The sequence below is a fragment of the Otolemur garnettii genome, unplaced genomic scaffold, assembly GCF_000181295.1.
Source record: "Otolemur garnettii isolate 467f Iridium unplaced genomic scaffold, OtoGar3 scaffold00143, whole genome shotgun sequence".
NCBI lineage: Eukaryota > Metazoa > Chordata > Mammalia > Primates > Galagidae > Otolemur > Otolemur garnettii.
The window spans coordinates 4394662-4417138 of record NW_003852538.1 but is presented as its reverse complement, the minus strand read 5'-3'; positions in this window follow the sequence as shown (position 1 = coordinate 4417138).

The window sequence follows — 22477 nt, the reverse complement described above, 5'->3', positions numbered from 1 at the left end:
CTTCTGCAATCGATATTTTCAAGATTCCAGTGTAAGTGAGATCATGTGATGTTTGTCTTTCTGCGTCTTGCTTATTTCACTTGACATGGTATCCTCTGGGCTCAGTCATATTGTCACAAATGACAGAATTTAATTCTTTTTAATGGATGAACAGTATTCCATGGCATATATGTACCACATTTAAAATTACTGCTTGCACAGTCCTGGCTCAGATTTGCTTTGGCCTTGTCTTCCTCCATCTTACCAAGCTACAATGAAAGTTTTACATGTTAGGATTGGGTACAGCAATAGGCTTTCTATTAGAAAGTACACCACAGACCCAAAAATACATGAAGAGAACTGGCTCTGCTAATGGCATGTGGGGAACGCTACCTCAGGGACTATTTCATCCTCCACCTGCAGGCATATACAATTATATACCCAGTACATTTTTCAGACAAAAAAGAATGTGGATGACTAAGTCTCTCTCTCTTTATGACCAGATAAAGTCAGCTTGCTTGTTTAAATCAAGCTGTCTAATCTGTAGTCATATAATGATGGTTTTGAATACAAATTTTCCTGAACATTTTTCTTCAGGGCACATAATCCCTTCTACCTGAGAGGTAGGAAAGGTTTTGTAGCAGTCATGTCCATGGCAGTGCCAGTGTGTATAATCTCAAGTTTTATTTTTCTCCAGAACAGAGAATTTAGCAGCTACAAGGGATTCTTTTCCTTTTTCATTATGCTGGAGTCTGTCATTCAAAGGGAACACTCTCTTTTCTTCCTCTAATAATTTACTTTCTAAGAAAACATTAAGACAATGCCCCAAATCCTCAGTCTATGATTTGGGTCCTCAATCTTTATTGCCTATTCTTATAAAAGTTTAAATCCTAACTATTATCAAGAAGCTTAATTAATCAGAATTTAAAGAGACTTTATAGATTAAGACCTGTTTGGAAGGAGCATATAATTAGTCCATGTTGTGGCAGATATCTAAAACCCAAAATAATCAAGTGTGATTTGCTTGTCAGTAAGCATAAATATGGCATGGGGCAGTGATGATAAAGAAAACACTTCCAAGGGCGGTGCCTGTGGCTCAGTGGGCAGGGCGCCAGCCCCATATACCAAGGGTGGCATGTTCAAACCTGGCTCTGGTCAAACTGCAACAAAAAAATAGCTGGGGGTTCTGGGGAGGGAGGCTGAGATCCTAGCTAGTCAGGAGACTGAGGGAAGGTAATTGCCCAAGCCCAGGAGTTGGAGGTTGCTGTGAGCTGTGTGATGCTAGGACACTCTACCGTGGGCGATAAAATGAAACTATGTCTCTACAAAAAAAAAAAAAGAAAGAAAGAAAGAAAGAAAACAATTCCAAAATAGAGAAGATAATATTAAAAATAAAGGTCAGCTGACATATGTGAAATTAAAATTTAGAATAAGAAGGGCAGAAGTTAAAAATCTAAAATTTCTATTATAACGTATAAATTCTACTTCTGGATTATATTAAATTGTATCATCAAACAAATCTCCTATTACAACATCTCAAAATGATAATTTAAAATACTGAAATGTTCTTAAGGCTTAAACTAAAAAATATAATAGATATAACCTTATGCTGAATGATAGCTGGGTCATAAATGTGATTAAGAAGGAAATTATCAAATTTTTGGAACAAAACGATAAAGAAGACACAAATAATCAGAACCTCTGGGATACCACAAAAGCAGTCCTAAGAGGGAAATTTATAGGATTGCAAGCCTTCCTCAAGAGAATGGAAGGAGAGGAAGTTAACAACTTAATGGGACATCTCAAGCAACTGGAAAAGGAAGAACAGTCCAATTCCAAACCCAGCAGAAGAAAAGAAATAACCAAAATTAGAGCAGAATTAAATGAAATCAAAAACAAAAGGATGATACAACAGATCAATAATCAAAAAGTTGTTTTTTGAAAAGGTCAATAAAATAGATAAACCTCTGGCTAACCTAATCAGGAAAAAAAGAGTAAAGTCTCTAATTTCATCAATCAGAAATGATAATGATGAAATAACAACAGACTCCTCAGAAGTTTGAAAAATCCTTAATGAATATTACCAGAAATTTTATTCTCAGAAATATGAAAATCTGAAGGAAGTCAACCAATACTTGGAAGCATACCGCCTTCCAAGACTTAGCCAGAATGAAGTGGAAATGTTGAACAGGCCTATATCAAGTTCTGAAATAGCATCAACTATACAAAATCTCCTTAAAAAGAAAAGCCTGGGACCAGATGGCTTCACATCAGAATTCTACAAAACCTTTACAGAGAAACTAGTAGCTATATTACTCAACCTCTTCCAAAACATAGAAAAAGAAAGAATACTACACAACAAATCCTATGAAACAAACATCACCTTCATCCCCAAACCAGGAAAAGACCCAACAAGAAAAGAAAATTATAGACCAATATCACTAATGAATATTGATGCAAAAATATTCAACAAGATCCTAACAAACAGAATCCAGCAATACATCAAACAAATTATACAACATGACTAAGTCGGTTTTATCCCAGGGTCGCAAGGCTGGCTCAATATACATAAATCTATAAATATAATTCATCACATAAACAAATTTAAAAACAAGGATTATATGATTCTCTCAATTGATGCAGAAAAAGCTTTGGATAATATCCAGCATCCATTCATGATCAGAACACTTAGGAAAATTGGTTTGGAAGGACATTTCTTAAACTGACAGAGACCATCTACAGCAAACCCACAGCCAATATTGTATTGAATGGAGTTAAATTAAAATCATTTCCACTCAGATCAGGAACCAGGCAAGGTTGCCCATTGTCTCCACTGCTTTTTAACATTGTAATGGAAGTCTTAGCCATGGCAATTAGGGGAAAAAAGGCGATCAAGGTTATACAGATAGGGTCAAAAGAAATCAAACTTTCACTCTTCACAGATGATATGATTATATATCTGGAAAACACCAGGGATTCTACTACAAAACTCTTAGAAGTGATCAAGGAATACAGCAGTGTCTCAGGTTACAAAACCAACACTCACAAATCTGTAGCCTTTATATATACCAACAATAGTCAAGCTGAAAAAACAATCAAGGACTCTATTCTCTTCACAGTAGTGCCAAAGAAGATGAAATATTTGGGAGTTTATCTAACAAAGGACATGAAAGATCGCTATAAAGAGAACTATAACACTCTCAGAAAAGAAATAGCTGAAGATGTTAACAAATGGAAAAATATACCATGCTCATGGCTGGGAAGAATCAACATTACTAAAATGTCCATACTACCCAAAGCAATATACAATTTTAACACAATCCCTATTATAGCTCCACTGTCGTATTTTAAAGATCTCAAAAAAATAATACTTCGTTTCATATGGAATCAGAAAAAACCTTGAATAGCCATGACATTACTCAGAAATAAAAAAAAAAAAAAACAGAAGGAATCACGCTACCAGACCTCAGACTATACTATAAATTGATAGTGATCAAAACAGCATAGTACTGGCACAAAAATAGAGAGTTAGATGTATGGAACAGAATAGAGAACCAAGAGATGAACCCAGTCACTTACCATTATTTGATCTTTGACAAGCTAATTAGAAACATTCAGTGAGGGAAAAGATTCCCTACTTAACAAATGGTGCTGGGTGAACTGAGTTCCAGAGAGGAAGTATATAGCATTATAATTCACTGAGTATGTGAACTTCATATAATTATAGTAGAAATGAGATAACAGGTATCCAATAAAAGCATTTTCCTGGGCAACATATGACACTAGTCAATCGTAGACTACTTCTGGGTTACTTAAATTTTATTTAATAACCAGCTTTACGTATATATGCATATATATTCTGTATGGATGCATGTATTTTTATTTTATATTTTAAGATCTGAAAAATGCTTATGCCTCTTACAATTGTCAGAGGCCACATAGTGGAAGTGATTGACCGGGGTTGGGGAATCTTGGCTGTTATTTCTTATGAGATGATTGGAAATATAGAGGGGGGTGGTGGAATTTTATCTCTACTTTCTCAGAGTGTTTGGCTGAGCCTGAGAATTAAATGGATATAAGACAAATTAACAGAAGAAAGGATACAAATATATTTAATATGTTCTGTGATAGGAGTGCTCTTATAAGGCAGTGAAGACCCAAAGAAGTGACAAAACATAAATGTTTTGTCCTCCATTGAACAGGGAGAGGAGATTGTGGAAAAGTACCTAGACCCTGTGGGGAGGCAAAAAGAAGATAAGAAAGAAATATTTTAATCAAGTGTGTTTGTACAGAATTTTTGTTCAGTCTCAACTTTTCATTCATGATGATAAAAATAGGACTTTCCTTCTGAAGTATGGAGGACATCTTTCTATGGGGTCTTACCTCCTGCTCCAAGAAAGAAAGCAAAGGTTCAGGGTGACCTTCTTACACCTGCTATAATTTAAGTGCATTTAGCTCAAAGTAAAAAGTAAAGGGGCATATTTTGGGGTTACATATTCTGACACCCTTCAACAACCACAGCACCTCCATTTTTTACCTTCAACAGGGAAATTAAGGACCATTTAAAAATATATGATAGAACCATCATTTTTGCCAAAAGATAATCTATTCCTTTGAAAAGCTCTGAAAAACTCAACAGAGCAATAAAAACAGTTCTGAAGAATGGAAATTATTGACATGGAAAAATATCTTGAAAACCCAACTAGAGGATTTTTAAAAGGAATTCTATGTTATTTTATCACCAATGCTCTTAATGTCACAGGATATGCTATTCTGCGGTAAAATATAGAGACAGACAATTTTGTGATTTAAAGAGTCAGATTGAATAAAAAGTGTTTTAGTAATATCTTAATCAAATTATTTCTCTTATATTTTAATGTATATAAAAATAATAAATAATAACTCTAAATTGAGTATAAAAATGTATTTCTATTGTATGAAATAATAAAAAGTGAGATACATTTTAAATAGTTCTCTGATCTTTCTTAAAGTTAATAAAAATAATACAGTAGTGTGGTGTGTCATACAATTGATGTTGTCTTAAATGTAATGGAAGACAGGCACCATTTGGATGCTATGGAATAGGGAGCCGGCACATGTCCTCAGACCAGCATTCCCGCAGACATTGTAGAGTTTTCCTTTCCTCACTAGTTCAGGTACAGCAGCCCATAGAATCACCACTGTGGATACCACACACAGTTACAAGATTTACATTTTGGGACATGATGGAAGAATGAACAAAAACCACATTGTTTAAAAATTAAAAGAAATGTAAAAGGACTTGGCTCTTAAAACAAATGAAGAGTAACTGTGGGGTCATAGTAGATTCATTCATTTATCCATTTTTAAAGTTTTATGGCCATGCCACATGAAGTATTCTCTTCTCTTAAAGGCACAGCTGATTCAGCTATATTATATTTGTGAAAATAAAAATGTGCAGGATTATTCTCATAGCAGTCTGGGAAAATGTGAAATCTATCAGAGAGGTAAAGATTTTTTAATTCTAACAAAAGAATGAACCATTGTCACTTTTTTTTTTTGAGACAGAGTCTCACTATGTTACTATGTTGCCCTTGGTAGAGTGCCGTGGCAGCACCATCAACAGGTCATAGCAACCTCAAACTCTGGGGCTTAAGTGATTCTTTTGCCTTAGCCTCCCAGAAAGCTGGGATTACAGGGCCTGCCACAACGCCTGGCTATTTTGTTGTTGTTGTTGCAGTTGTCATTGTTGTTTAGCTGGCCCAGGCTGGGTTGGAGCCCACCAGCCTAAGTGTATATGGCCGATGTTGTACCCACTGAGCTATGGGCACTGCCAACCATTCTCACTTTTCAAAGTTCTAAAGTAATATTTTAAAAGTCTGCAAGCAAATTTTAAAAAAAAATGAAGAAAATGACTTACATTGGGCCAAGCATATAGATTAAATGAAACACAGAAATACTTAAGCCTAAATTTGCTCAATTGTGGCCTCCTTTTTGCACCTGCAGTGTGTGGGCACAATTTAAATGAGATAACATCTGGCATATTGTAAAGCGTAGTCATCAACAACTGCAGAAGCTTTTAAGTTGTGACTGCACTTAAGAGAAAAAAGGGAGAGAAAGCGCAATTAAGAAGATCTGAGTGTAAGATAGGTTTAAACTTCACTTTGCATATAACTAATCCTTTAGATCTGGAAGTCCAAAGCCCAAATTGAAGAGGATCTCACAGGAAATCAGAAGTTAAGATGTTACAGGCGGTTCAATCATGGGGTGATAAACAGGGAGGGTGGGCTTTGGAGATGATTGGATCTGGATGCACAGCCTAGGGAGTTGAATCAATTATGTAAATTTTTTGTATCCTTTGTCTCTCAGTAGTAAAATAAGAAAAATAAAAATCACATGAGTTTCTAGTGAGAATTACAGTAGAATGCTATAAGGAAACACAATGAATATCAATGTCTTTCTCAAACTTCTTTTTACTTTTTTATATTTCCATACCTACATTTTATATAACACAGATATGTTTAAGTATTTAACTTGATCCAAAGTGTGTCAATTTGAATTATAAATCACCTACCTCATACTGTGGGGATTTGAGAATCGTCTGTTAATTTTAAACCATGTATTGAAAAACTCTCATGTGCAAATTAATACATGAGGCCTTGGAATTAACACTGTGAGCATGAAGGGACATGCTCCCTTGGTTCATATAATTTACTGGGTGAGACAGATACTAGTCAACTGTACATAAAACTTAAAGTGACATTATGAATGTGATAAGTACCATGGACAAAGGGTATGCCTTGTGACATAAAAGGATGCAGACGTCAAAGGTGATGGAAGAGTATTTAGTTAACTGAAAGAAAAAAATATTTAGGCAAAACTATGAGGCAAGAATATAAGGGCAAAAAATGTACTAAAAACAAAACAAAACCATAAGAAAGGTTTTTTCAGCAGAAAGGGGCAATGTATATGAAATAAAAAATATTTTTGTTGTTAAATTGATGATGTAGATGAAACATTAGATTCTTGAAAAATAGATAAGAGATCTGTGTTGGTTAAGTGGAGTGAACAGTAATCTGTTCAGGTTTGAAGCCATGAGTAATATTCAAAATGGGTTTGAAATTTTGTGACAATTTTATAACAAGCATTTAAAAATGTAAATTGTACTAATACTGGGCATTTTGGCTGGCAGTCAAAGTTGTTTAATTTACAGTGACATCTCTTTGAAGCACAAGTTCTAACTTTGTGAGAGATAATAGACCAAGGTTAGGTGTGAACGCTAGAGTTTGGTGTGACTGTGGTGTGACACCCACTCGTTCGACTGCTGATCATTTCTACTTTTCTCTGATTTAGTACATGTCATGTTAGAAAGAGATGAGTTTCCATCATGACTTGGCTTCAATTACTATTTTTCAGATATACAAATACAGTAGTATAGTTTATCAATCTAGATGGACTAGGTGGTGAGGCTGACTGAACAGCCTTCAAGGTGTGGTCCAGAACTTCTTGGAGCACCAATATTTTGGGTGTTGCAAGTGCTAAAGGAAATATGAGGATGGACTTGTGCCTTAAATCTTGGCAATGGACACCCAAAATTAGAAAAATGATACCAAACATGTTTTAACTAAGCTGAACATCTTATTCTAAATTACTTATCAGTCTTAACATAAATTGCTGATATAATAGTAACAAAAATCATATATTTATGTTTTAATAGGAATAACCTTCTCTAAACCATTGTCAATAATGTAGAGACCATCTAGAAAGAAACCCTAACTATTTAACAACACTGACAAAAAAATCAATAATTTTATAAACTTACCTAGTTTTTACAATGAACTTTTTAATTTATTGGAATAAATATGATTACTCCATTATCGCAGATGAGAAAACTGAAGTCCTGGATATTTAATATGGATGTCCAAAACACAAATCCACAGTGGCCAGTATTTAGAAGTTATATGAGAAATATTTGTTGAATCAATAAACCTATAGAATATCCAAAGATGAAATCTAGCTCTCTAGAACTCCCTAGCATCTCATTATGTAAAAAATAGTAGAAAACTTGTATAGAAGCAAGGGATACAGTTTTATACATTTAATCATTTGTCTCTGTGTTCATCCATTCTCTTTTCTGTTCATTCTGTGTCATATCCCATCAATGTGTTGACAGCTGATTATCTAGGAATTTTGTTAGGAAAAAGGATACAGCAATACACAAAACAGTCATGTCTTCATTACGGAGTGAATAGTTTGTAAGGAAATATAGACAATTATACAAGTAATTTCCCCACATTTATATAGGAAAAGTAAAGAATGAAAGGAAACCAGAGAGCAGGGCCTAATAATCTGGGGCTAGACAAAAAGAAACAGTGAAAAAAAACCTTCTCAGAAGTGAGCTTAAGCCAAGTCTTACCAGACAATGAGAATCAACCAACTGAAGGCAGGCAGGACTGGGACGATGTGGAGGGAATATGGAGAAGAATCTGCATACTAGAAGCCCTGCAAACTAGAAAAGATGTTCAACTGGATGGAACAGAGAGGAATACAGAGTGTGAAAAGCCACAAGGATAGAAAGGTAAGGGCCAGAAGATGGAGAGGCACTGTATGGGATGTGTGGGTGTATGGCGCCTCTGTTGGGTGAAGGGCTGAACTGCAACCTAGATGCTACCTAATAAATGCAGAAACGTAACTCAATCATATGTCCCCTTATATTACTCTTAAATTAAAAAAAATTAAAAGATGGCGAATGTGTCCTCCAGTCAGTATTTTGTCTTACAGTAAAGGAGTGGTTAAGCAGAGGGCATCTTGGTCATTCATGTTTTGGTTGGTTTGTTTTAAAGATCCTTTTATAAAGACTTTATATGGATACAATTTTAGAAACAAAAGAAAGTGCAGAGATATCAACTGGTTTTAGTGGAATTAGAGAAAATTTAACGGTTAAGAGATATGTTTAAGCTATCTACAAGGCATCATAATTGACTTAGGATGATGCCCTGGAATGCTGGCTTCTTAATTCTGAATCCCAGAATTAGACCAATCTGCCTCTGATAAATATTGAAGATTGATTCAATCAGCATGTCTTCCCATATATTAGAGGATAGATACTCAGTCTCGTGAAGCTAAGTTTCTTAAACCAACAAATCTCTACCAAACAGGCTCCCGTGTAAAACTTGGAAGGCTAATCTAAAAATGATAAGGGAGAATTTATGTGCCTTCTTTGGAAGGCAAAGAATAACTCTTTCCCCATGTTCTCTTCTTTGTTTCTTTTCCTTTCTTTTTCTGTCTTTCGTTTTTTTTTTTGTTGTTTGTTTGTTTGTTTGTTTGTTTTTTTAAAGAACAGCTATATAAGGCTTCTGTTATCCAGTCCCTGTCACCCTATGTGCTGAGGAGCAAAGACCTGCTTCAGGCTGCTGCTACAAGCTTTCAAATGAATATTTCTTTGGTACAATTGGACAGTTTTTCTGTTTGCATTGCTTCTGGAAATTCAGCACATATTTTAGGACTTAAATAATATCCTTAAATAAATTCTGGTTTTCTTTCATTTTAGCTGTAGTAGATTTTATTGTCAGCCATTAAACGTCCTCTTCCAGTAAGAACCACAAACTCTCCTATTTAGAACTCCTAGTTAAAACTACCAGATTTTGCTAGTTTCGTTACTGGCTGTAAAATTTGTAAAGCCTAATGTAAGATGAAAATGTGAGACCACCTCTCCAACAATATTAAGAATTTTCAGATAGAAACCACAAAGTGTAAAATAAAACACTGAGAGCTCTCGCCTCAGAACCCCTCCCAGCTGAGTCATTAAAACAACAGCAACAACAACAAAAAAATCCACAGGGTGAGTGTGGCTGGGGGTGTGTGGTTATGAGACTAGGCATAAAGGTTCAAAGCTAGTGCTTCTTGCAGCTGTGCCATCTATAACAGCTATCAGTCGCTGGGTCAGCAAAAGAGAGACAGGATAATCATTCATGAGCTTACACTTGTCCTACCTGCAAATGTCACAGGTCACAGCTATTTCCCATTATAAGCCACTGGACCAAAGCAAGCACAGACTATCTCCCTACTGAAAGGGTTCCGGGGATAAAGAAGGAAATGATTTCTATGGTGGTTAGCTTTGTATTATTTGTTACAAATCCCAAGGTATACCCCTACAATTTACAGGAAGTCCTGGAACTCCAAAGACTTAGTAACAGCAAACTAAAGCTTCCTGCTAGTTTATCACAGGATGTGCTGTCTACAGTAGGGGAATAGGAGCCCAAAGACAGGGAGAAAGGGGCTGACCTGTTTGCCTCCTGCCCTGTCTCTAACTCAGAGAAGTGCAATAATAATATCTCCTTTCTTGGAAGGAGAGTAGATGGAGTAAGCCCTAGAGTATCATTCTATGGAAAATCAATCTACACAGAAACTAAAAACCATTGAGAATAACTTTTCACCTTCATGAGCCTTCTATCAATATTACTCATGGAGGTCATCAAGCCATCAGGGGCACTACCGATGATAATGATATTGTATTGTCTTAAAGCAATAGCAGTATCTGTGGGTCAACCCGGTGTCTAGCTACCTTCAGTAAAATGCCTCAGTGCCTAAAATTCCAATCACTCCAGAAAGGAAGTGAGATGGACTGCTTAGTGAATAGCTCTCCATGTGCTGAAACACCTCAGACTTTTCAAATCCCCTTTTTCCATAGGTGGCTTGAAAAACTGCTGGATTTTTGTTTTGTTTTGTTTTCATTCTTTTGTTTATTTTTCCTGTAAAGAGTTGCTTGAAGGGAGGGTGCTGGAATTTTCCAATTACTGTTTAATTTTGCAGATATTTTTTATATCCTGCTTCTATAATCTAAACTCATTTTAAGAGCAGTGAAATTAGTAACAACAGCTGATATTTTATAGAAAAGTATACGATTGTAATGTGTAATAAAACCAAAGTATAGTAACTCATATATTACTTGATGTTTAGGGGTATCTGCATGCTTCTGCACTGCATTTGAGCTCTTGAAATGCTGTCTTTTATGAGGACCCAGTACCAGCATTTGCCATAGTTACATATCTGAGTGGTGGATTAGGGTGGTGCTATTAGCTTTTGACATGATATCAAGAAACTTCAGGTTTATTTTGTTCAGTCTTTAGATGTGTAAGCTTTCAAAGTAACAAAAGATCCCCTGCAAATATTCCTTTATTTTATACAGGGTGATTTTATTCTCGCCTTGGTGTGACTCTTACGTAATTTGTTTTTTCAGAGCAAATTGCCAGATCCCACAGATCACAGGCGATTCTTCTTTCTCTATTTTACTTCCATTCTCAGTCACATGTAGAATTCCTCTGCAAACTCCTTGAAAAGTTTGGGGCTCTCTAATATTACTTTGCATTACCATCTAAAGGTTTTTTGGTTGTTTTTTTTTTTTTTTTTTTTGCAGTTTTTGGCTGGGGCTGGGTTTGAACCCGCCATCTCCGGCATATGGGGCCGGCGTCCTACTCCTTTGAGCCACAGGTGCTGCCCTAAAGGTTTTTTAATGTAAAAATAGTTTTTATATATTTGGTCACCTATCACACATGTTGGTGCCATATTTTATTTCACTCCTATTTATTCAGGTCTCACTTTGAGAATAATTATAGATGTACATTATAATGGAAAGAAAAGAAAAACAAGTGTGGAAGGAACTCCACACGAATTCAGCACATCAAATAATTCAGTGGCACCTGAAACAAGCTAGAGCCCTTTATAACGCATTCAACTAATAAATATTTTTTCCATCATGGTTATACATTTTTATTTTAAAAAATGATTAACTGAACTTCTTAGAATTTACAAATAAAATATATAGTTATTACCTTCTTATGACAATCTTCTGCTACTAAAATTGCCTTTAATTCAAAGTTAATGTTAGATTAAAATCCTATACAAAGAAATATTTCAGTTTTACTTCACACAAAAAAGAAAGCATTAATAATGGTGGTCTACATACAGTGCTACTCATATTTTCTTATATTTGGTGAATTATCAATATCACTGATTATATTTAATCTAAAAGTTAAAAATGATCATTTTAACTTTTTAATAATTTTATTGTTATAAGTGTACTGATAATACAGATGTGATTTTCTATTAAAAAGCTTTTATTTTCTTTAAAAATTGTATATTTTAAGAATGTGAGGAATTCTTAAATAATAAATAAGAATAAGAATTCTTAAATAATAATATCTCCTCCCTGTTTTCTTTTTTGTATCAATTTGCTGATGTCAAAATAGAAGACATTTTTACCTAGAGTTGAATCAGGTAACTGACGTAAACCATAGTCATGTCAGATATAATGTAAACACTAACCACTGACATACACTGAAAGTTCAGCTACTGAAGATCAGATAACCATTCTTGTTTTGTGAAATTACAAACAAACAAATGGAATACGAATGTTAAATCCAAAGCTGCAAAGTACAGAACGCTACTAAGTATGTGTAATTCTTCAATAAATGTGAGTAAAACCTATTTATATATGATTATTTCATTGTTCAGAGCTATATCATTTTAACAAATGAGAATAGAAAAAAGAAACTTTAAGAAAAGTTTAAAAAATCCTATTGATGGGAAAAATGACATCCTTGTTACCTTTATAATATTGAGGGAATATATAGTCTTATCCTGAGATTACCACAGACAAGAATCTAAGGCACAGATAAATTGCCTCCTATTCTCCACCCCTAAATGGCAGGTGATTCTTTGTTAAATGCAGAGAAGCAGCACTGTACACATGAGGAAGAGTGTAGACAAATACTGCACATCCATGCTCAAGCAAAACTTACCTACTTCACATTGATTATCCATAAATGTCTACATTGGCAGTATTTTCCAATATATGATTAAAATCCTGATTTGTGGAATGTTCAGGAATGTACACAAAGGCTTTTCTCTCCTTCCCTTCCTGCTGTAGTGATAACAACTTCCTTCTACATGGCTTACTTTCTGCCAATAATTGTAATAAATACTATCAAATTTAGTAGTTTGTTTTATTTTTTAACCCAAGTGTATTCCATAAGTTAATTCACTGATGAAATGCATTTTCTGATAATCAAGCACTGAGAAATAAAAATCTTGCAGTGTAGCACTTTCTTGATGTACATTCTTCCAGCATATAATGAAAATCGTATTAACTATTTAATTTATAAAATAATATTTGCTTTTAACTTTCAATATTAATGCACTTTTCAATCAATTTTGAAGCATAAACTCTCTCTCCTTAAGAAAAAGTTTTTGTCAATTTTTGCCAGTTAAATTTACTTTCATTGAATTTCTTGTGATATTTTTATTTGCATTATCTAAATGGTGGTTACTATTATCAAGCAAATCACAGTGTATCTTAAACCTACAAAATATGTTTACCTCATCAGCAAGAAGACATAGTTAGCCAGGTTGAGATGACATGACAGAAAACGAAAGACGACATAGTCTATAAATTGGATTCACTCTTAACGGTGAGAAACATCTACCTAAGGTGTAATTTTTTTCTTCTGTGTCTATAAGATACAGTTTTAGGAAGTGGGATAGGAAACCACTTCCAACACCGCATGTATCAACTCTTTAAACTTGGTACTTTGGCAGTCTGCTTTCCAGTGCCTTACTTAGAACAAAACTCATGAGGCATCCAACCACAGTCTGCAGCTGGCTGCAGATGCTTATCTGTGGTGGTGGATATCACGAAAATTATTCACAGACCTCTTTCTGCTCATCGGCTTTAGTGTTTGTGTATTTAACTTGTGGCCCAGGGCTACACTTAGATGAGCGTCCATAGCCAGCCAGCCGTCGGCACAGAGGGATGCTCGGCAAGTGGATAAACTTCCACAGGAACCAAGCATGGTATTTTCCTTTAAGTTTTTCTTATATTGTGTTATTTTCAAGCCATCCTCAGACGCACTGGCAGGGAGGTCTAATTCAGTAAGTAGTTGATCAGCCAGTTGATTAAATTCTAGACTGTGATCTTTCTTAGAGCCAATAACATACTGTTTTCTTTTGTTTATAGACTTTTTTTTAAGAGACAGAGTCTTACTTTGTCACACTTGGTAGAGTGCTGTAGTGTGACAGCTCACAGCAACCTCCAGCTCTTGGGCTTAGGTGATTCTCTTGCCTCAATCTCCCAAGTAGTTGGGACTACAGGTACTCATCATCACAACACTGGCTATTTTTTTGTTGCAGTTTGGCTGGGGCCAGGTTTCAACCCACCACCCTCAGTATATGGGGCCGGTGCCCTACTCACTGAGCCACAGGCACTGCCCTGTTTACAGACATTTTTTAAAAAGCTGGTAACAACTACAGCCTGGTCTGTAGGTTACAATGCAAACCATGTAATCCAATCATCTGTACCCTTATATCAATGTGAAATTTAAAAAGAGAGAGAGAACCTGAGAACAAAATAAATAAATAAATAAAAAAGCCCAGTAAGTTCCCCCAAAGCATGTCTCATAAGAAAGCAAGGACCACAGGTCGTCAGGAGGGCTCACTGTTAAAGACCACTAAACATGTTGGAAAGGGACTTGGTAGAGTTCATTCTTCTCCCAACCCTACAATATACATCAATGTCCAAGTACTGAAAAGGAGCCTTTCTCCCTATAAACAGATAGTCATCACATCAGTAGAGCAGAAAATTGTGTGGGTGTGTATAATTTTACATATATTTTACTTTTACACATTTTAAATATACAAATAAAGGGAAAGTAAAAGAATTAGAAAGCCAGCTAGGTCACATGTTTTTGAATAAGATTTCTTCCCCCCTTAAACTCAAGGTCAACTTGAAGTTTAAATTTTCATGCATTTGAAAAATATTAATTTGATATTTTTACCTTTAGGATTAACTTGGGTAAACAGGTAGGATTTCTATTTTAGGAGATTCCTTCCTCAAGTCATGGGCCTTGTCTAATGCAATGTGTTATGTCAGTTCAATCCAGGGGGTGACCGTCGAGAATTGGAGTAGCTCTTTAATCTTCACTGACAGTTACTTCCCAGGCAGAGGCACTTATCACTACTCCCATATCAATTCTAGAATATGTGATTGAGTAAGATGAAACCAAGGAAGATGATGGTAAATACTACTTTCCTAGGATTCAAAAGCTCTGTGGACTGTGTCTACAGCATAGTTTTGGCAGTATTTAGTGCCTCTACTCTATAGCATTAGACATTATCAGAGGAATAAATTGTGAATAATAACTACTAATGAGTGCTATTTGTTCTGGAAAAATGATATCGAGGTGAGGTATTATAAAAGGAACGAATGTAATTTATTAATGAGTTTGTTCAAGATAAAGAATTTGAATAATAATTTTCTTCCATTCAAATAAAATATTGTTAAACAGATGGACATTATTCTAAGTTGATTTTTGCTCAGGATGGAATAGTCAGGTTCTATAACATCAACATAGAAAATGCTTGTTTGTCTGAGAAAGAGTGCCTACAGTGTGTTTTCTTAAACTCAAAACCTCTCGCAATTATTTTAGAGGGACTATCAGCCTCATTTTACAGATGTAAAAACAAACTAAAGTGGAGAGGTTGGAAAAAATCACCAACTGTCCAAAAAGAACCAGAAATTAAGTTCCTGCCTGGGTTATTCCAGGTACAACCCCAGGATGATAAGAAAATTAAAAGCCTCTCAAGGAAGCAGTACAGAAACAGTGAAAAAAATAAATAAATAAAAGTGTTGTCTTTACACCTTCCAGCAATAAAGCCAATGCTTCCTATACTTGACCTCAGTGTATTTGTGAAAGATTTACTCAAAATCCTCAAGAAATTTCAATGAAACTTCAAGTGAGTTAAAATTTTTTATCTCAGCACTAAATTAAAGAAGTCTTAAAGAGCAATTTTAGAATCACATTGATGTAGTAATGGAATCATGTTTACAGGCTGACTGGGTCTGAAACCAGGTATGTTTCATGGTTAGTGATCCCGTTCACCAGTCCCATAGAGCTAACCGTCAGGTGCTAAGCTAATGACGTAATGGCAAAATTCATCCAGACTTCTGCTATGCAAAAAAAGAAAAAGGCAAAAATCCAAGGAAAATTAAGGGTGAGCTAGAAACAGCCTTATCTCTGAATCATCTAATTTGAGTGAGTTATAACTTCCACCATAATTTTCAGCAATATAGCTTTTGAAGTGAATTGCTTTTTGGGCCAAGAACATATAAATGAGTAGATGAATAAAGGTAAAAATGAGGCACTAGAGAAGAATGAAGGCTTTCCCATATATCTTCCATCGACCAGGTACAGTATAGGTACTTATGTAGTTAACAGTTCTAATCCTTAAAGCCATAACAAGATTTATTGTTTAGTAGTAAAGAAGAAATAATACTTGAAGTACAGAAAATGTCATATATAGCAGGTATCATAATTACTGTCATTTAAGTAAATTGTAAATCAAACTTCTTTTTCCTGAGATAGATACTCATCTTCCCTCTTTTCCACTGAACCATTATTGTCTTTTACACACTAAGGACTATCATAGGAATCCCCTCCACAATAATGAATAAGAAATCACTGCTGCAGAGAAAATCCTTTAGGGATTTCTCACTGGCAAGGTATTTCTATTTTTTCTTTCTAAGGACACACATGATTCCTCATAGCAGGAATCAACAAAACTTTCCTTAAAGAGCTAGATAGCGAACATTTTAGAATTTTGCTGGCTAAATAGTCGCCATCACAAGTACTGAACTCTGCAGTTGTCGTGGAAAGGCAGCTGTAGCTAATAGGTAAACAGTGGCATGGCTGTATCTGAAGAGTATTTTGAATTAATGGCCCTTAGAGATCAATAGGCTTTGAAAAGGGCTTTCCATGTATCTGCATAAAACCAGACAGACCCATGAAAAGAAAAATTCCATTTCCTTCCCCTCCCTGTTGTCTCAATATATTAAAAGGAAAATGTAGAGTAGAGCATAGGGTTAAAGTGCTAGGCACTAGGACCGAGTAATCTGGGAAAAAGCTAGGAATCATTGCTTATCACGAGTAATGATAACAATACTCCCTAGACACAGCCTACTCTCCCAGCCCTAAGTCATGTATTAACAGTGACAAGAGGGGCTGGCTATGGTGGCTTATGCCTGGAATCCTAGCACTCTGGGAGGCCAAAGTGGGCAGATTTGCCCCACAGTTTGACACAGGATATTCAGAGCTGCTCAGCTCTTCTGAAAGCCACAGTGGGAGAATCTGAAGTCTTTTCAGCCTGTGACATGGTAGGATACTTTACTTATCAGTCAGACTCCCAGGTTCCCCCCATCTTTCTATGAGCTCCAGCTGAGCAGAGGGTCAAGATCATGGTTTCTTTTGACTTTTCAAATCTGAAATTAATGAGAAAAAAAAAGAGTTTTCATAAGTGACTAGTATTAATGTAGTGACTCTGGTATATTTTTTGAGTACTTTATGGAATGAATATTAATAATGTCTGATTCTTCTTTCAGAAATAGCCTCACATTGTTATTTCCCTTTGTTCTTGTCTTTCTGTGTCCTCTGTCAGACAGAGAGTTACCATAGGATGGAACATGGGCCCAGAGCCCCTCTCAGCTGGCTGCTGCAGCTGGGGCCACAGATGGTTCTGACTAGAACAGCATGGATTGAGACAAACTTTGCTGCAAGTCCCCAGCTAGGGCACATATGAGCTTCCCCTCTCCCCCTCTTATATGTTCCTGAGCTTATCTTGGAACTGAGTGGGAATGTTGTCCAAAATCTCTGCCATCTTGAAGGGTATATTTTGAGGGGATCATAACAGGCAGCCAGTCTGAAGAGACTGGGAGTCTAAGATACGTAAGATTCCAAGCAGCACACTTTTTGTACTGTGTGAAGTTCTTTTTTCAAAAAGATCCTATTGTCTTTCTCTATCCTAAGTCTGTTTCTGAGCATGAACTTTGGGGAATCATTGGAACTTCCTCCTCTGTACCCTATCTAGGAACACCTCTAGCGACTACTTACTCTAAACCTGGAGAATTACCACCTGGGATGACCTTTGGAATAAATATACTACTGAGAATTCTAACTATTAATGGCCAAAAGATGGATCTTTTTAATTACAAAAACTTCTGCATTAAAAAAATAAATAAATTGTAGATATCTCTTCTTTTAAACAATTGCCTTATTTATATTAATAGAGGAATTAGGTTAAAAGAAAGACACATAATGTCATAATTAGCCTCAAATATTCACTTGCAATTGAAAGAGCATCTGACCTAAAAGGAAAAAGAAAGAAATCACTATGCACTGCCCCAGTAAGAACAATAATAGAAGTGAGTCCGCGTTGTCGCCAACTGGTTGAAGTTCTGTGCTTGTACCTCCCCTGCCCAGGCTTGGTTCTGAGGCAGGGAATCCCTGCTCTGGTTTGGTATTTATGTAACTTTTGCCATTTATTGATTCTTTCCCTCCTGTGCACGGCTTTTGATTTCCTACATTCTGTCAGTGCATATGAGGCTTTTTGACCCTTATGTATAAATGGTCAGCTGAGAATCTAGAACCCTCAAAAATATAATTAGACTTGTTTATTACTAGTGAGGCTTTTCATCCTCTGATCTGTTTTCGTGGCTTTTCTGGATCTTATAAAAAACTCGTATCCACTTTTTTGGAGACACGTCTTGCTTCCTTGATTAAATTATAACCTTGGTTAAGGCTTATCAGTTTCACTTTAGTTAAAAAGGCTCACAGCTAAAATATCAGCTGTTTGTTGAAGCTAAAGTGTGTACCATTCATCTTGACACCTCCCTGCTCCTTTGTCTGTGCTGATCATGGAGTTTTGGGCAATCAAAGGTGGACAGCTGTTCACCTGTGCAGAAGCAAGACAAATGCTGAGCTATTACCAATACTCCTGTTTCTATACCTCACTTCCACTTTCTGTCAGTCACTTTCAATTTTTTAGCGTTGTGGCAGCACTGAAGCCTCTTTAAACCTTTCTGTTTGGCTGTCCCATTCATGACTTTTTACCCAAGCATTCAGAAAAAAGAAACAAAACAATAGAACATGAAAACATGAAAATCTTTCTGAATTCCTGAAAGCTGGAGTCTGTTTCTCTTGTAGTGTTGCAATGTACTGCTAGTTTTTGCCTGACCCAGTCAGACACTTGAGGCTTCTTACTGTATGTAGAGCAATTAATTATCAGTTCCAATCTGACCTCAGACTCTGTTTAGTTTCTGCCACAACTTCCATACCCAGTCAGGACCAAAGAATTTGCTCAAACTCAAAGAGCTCAAAACACGAATTCATGGAACTGTGGAAGCTGAGAGAGAACTTGCCCAATCACTCTTTGCTGAATTAAACTCTGTTAAATTTAATTGGCTAGAAGTCAGTTTTAAAATAGAGCTTCCAGAGGCTCCCAGGAGCACCAGGAGTCCCAGTGAGGCACCCATTGGACCCATTGTGCCCACTGTTCTCAAACAACTATAGGTCATGGTCAAGTTCTCTCTCAGATTCCAAAGTCCCATGGATTTTGTGTTTTGAGACTTTTGAGATTGAGCAAATTTTTAATCCATTCTGAGATTGGAAGTTGTGATGAAAATTAACTTGTGTCTGAGGTCAAATTAGATCTGATAACTAATTGGCTTAGATATAGTTAGAGGCCTCAGATGTCTGACTGGGTCAGGCAAAATTGAGCAGTAGGTGATAATAGTATAGGGGTGCAAACTCCAAGTTTCAGGCATTCAAGGAAAGTTCCATGTTCTATCCTTTTGTTCTTTTGTCTTGAATGCTTGTGTAAGGAAAAATTACAGCCTTAGTTGATCGTGGAGATCTGATAGACAAAGCCAAGATCCAAGGTGAAAATAGGAGCCTTAGTTTCTGAAGAACTGAGTACTGTACTTTCTGGCTGTGCCTAAATGTGTATAAATATCAGTTAGGCCTGGGGTGCAGCAAAAGCTTACAAATATGGTAAAATCTTACTAAAGGCAAATTTTTGCCTAACCAATATTTGCTTAAAATAATAAAATAGGTAATTAAAAGATTGTTAGTCTGAATAATAATAATATTTTAAAGCCAACAAAGAAGAATTCTTTATGAGAACAATAGGATCTACTTCTCTCTATAAGTCTGCATGTCTATAGATCCACATGTCATGGGTATATGTTACTTCACCACCAAAGAGATCTAATTAATTATCTTGAAAATATGTGATCAAATCAAATATTTTATTAAAAGGATAGAAACGGACTCAACTGCCTTTTAGTTTACATATCTTTAATAATAGACTAATTAACATCTGCTCAATTTTTTTTTTTTAATTCTGTTGCAACTTGACAATTGCTCACTTCATTCTCCTTTAGAGGGATACAACTGACATGGACAATATACCTTAGAAATACTATGAATCTTTTTCAAATTCTCAAAGCTGATTTAGATTCTATGACATTTACTCAAGGATTCACTCTTGTTCAGTGCACTGATGATCCTTTACTCTGTAAAAAGGGTGCCCTTGTAGGCTTCTTCATTCTTTTAAAGATTCTGGCTGAATAAGGCCATAAAATCTCTAGAAAAAACACCAGGAAGTACAAACAACTGTTACTAACTTAGGATATGAAATGTGTCAGGGCACCAAAAGCTCACCCCAAAAGGCCTTGAGGCGATTTTGTCAGAGTCCTCACTAGAGCTTACACATTCACAAAGGAAAAAGATGTAGCTATTCACAGACTCCAAGGGTACCTTTCTAACCTATCATTCTTTCACAAAATTTGGAAATCTCATAGTTCTTTAACTTCTGTTGACACTCCTTTGCCAATGTATCTATAATCACTGCCCTATTACAAGTCATGCCAATTCTTTCTAAGATTGCTATTATTCTTTGCCCAGACCACAAAAAGGAAATGAATAATGTATATCTAGGAAATGATAGAACAGAAAAGGCTACTAAATATGTGGCCAAAACCGTTCTCTCAATTTTATACCTTGACCTTATCCCTGATACTGTTAATCATCAGTCTAATGTTGACAATGAAAAATGATAAATGGATACAAAAGATGATTAACAATTATTAGACAGATTATATATTGAGCCAAACAGATTCCCTGAATCCCCCTTTAAAAAAATTTTTGGCTTGCACTTGTCACATTTAAGATATTACATATGAACAAACAAAGGATAATTAAGGAACTGAAAAATAGTTGGCAAGACCCTGGGATATACAGAATCTCTGACCAAGTTATTTCCTAGTACACCATTTGTAAATCTTATTATATCTCAAGAGGAAATCAGTACTCTTCAGGAAGCCCCCAAAGGCACGCCTTGCTCTTGTGGCATTCAAAATTGATTTTGTAAGTTTACTTTCAATTTTAGGTTTGTCTCACCATTTGAATATTGTTTGCATGCTTAGTAGAGGGACTGAATGTGGTCTACTTAGACATCCACAAGCACCGATGACATAACATTGGTGAAGAAAATAGTAACTGAGATTATTTCTTAAGTTGACATTCCTTTATCAAAGGAGTCAGATCAAGGAACTCATTTTATAGCAAAAACAAACCACTTGCTTTCAAAGGCTCAGAGTACTCATTATAACTTTGATACCCATAATATCCCCAATTCTCAGGACATTAGGAACATAAAAATCTAAACATGAAAAGGACTTTAGGACAAGTCAGCCAAGACAATAGACTTAACTTATCAGAAGCTCTTATAAAATAAAAATACTCAAAATATAGAAAATATGGAATACTCCAAATAGGAGACATGGATTAACCCCTTCAGAAATAGTATGCAGTAACCCTATGACTACTGATATACTAAATCTTATATTCCTGGGCCTACTTGAAACTGTGCCAATTTAGGTAAGAAATTCAATACAATGCTTAGCTACATCATGCTACAATCAATACCATGCTTAGCTGACAATCCTGGAGCACACCATCAAACAGGAGAAAAGAGCATGGCCTCCACTGACTGACAAGCCTTGTCATTGATATGACTATGAGATTGATTGTGTATATATCAAAGTTTTAGAAGAAAACAGGCTATTGCCATGACAGGAAGGCCCTTATTAAGTACTGATAACCACCTACTGCAATCAAATTAAAAGAAAAATATTCCTAGATTCATATGAATCAGGCCAAACTACTCCGAGATAATTGGAGGGCTACCCATACAAGTGATCTGAAAGGAAGGTTTCAAGGGTCAGTTTTCAGGCCCCTAAAGCAGATGTCATCCCAAGGTAGACAGCTTTTCCAGAGGTTACAAATCAAGATATACCATTTTTCATCTAAAAAATTTCTTCTCTCATGTTTTTTTTTTTTTTTTTAATTTCACAGTCCTATTAAAGTACTCCTTCTATTAAGCCTCCCCCATCAAGGTTTGCACATTGGATGCTGATTGAAGACTGCCTCAACCTTTCCCATTCTCCCTTTGAAACTTCTACAATGCAGCTTCTTTCAAACCATGTCTTGCTCTTACTAACACACACTAATTTTTTTCTAGCATGTTAGGCATAGACCTGGCATCCTTTTGCAGCAGGCTTTCATATTTTGGCCACACTAACTAAGCAATCTAAGTGCTGGTTATGTCAACAACTAGATTATGCAAATGA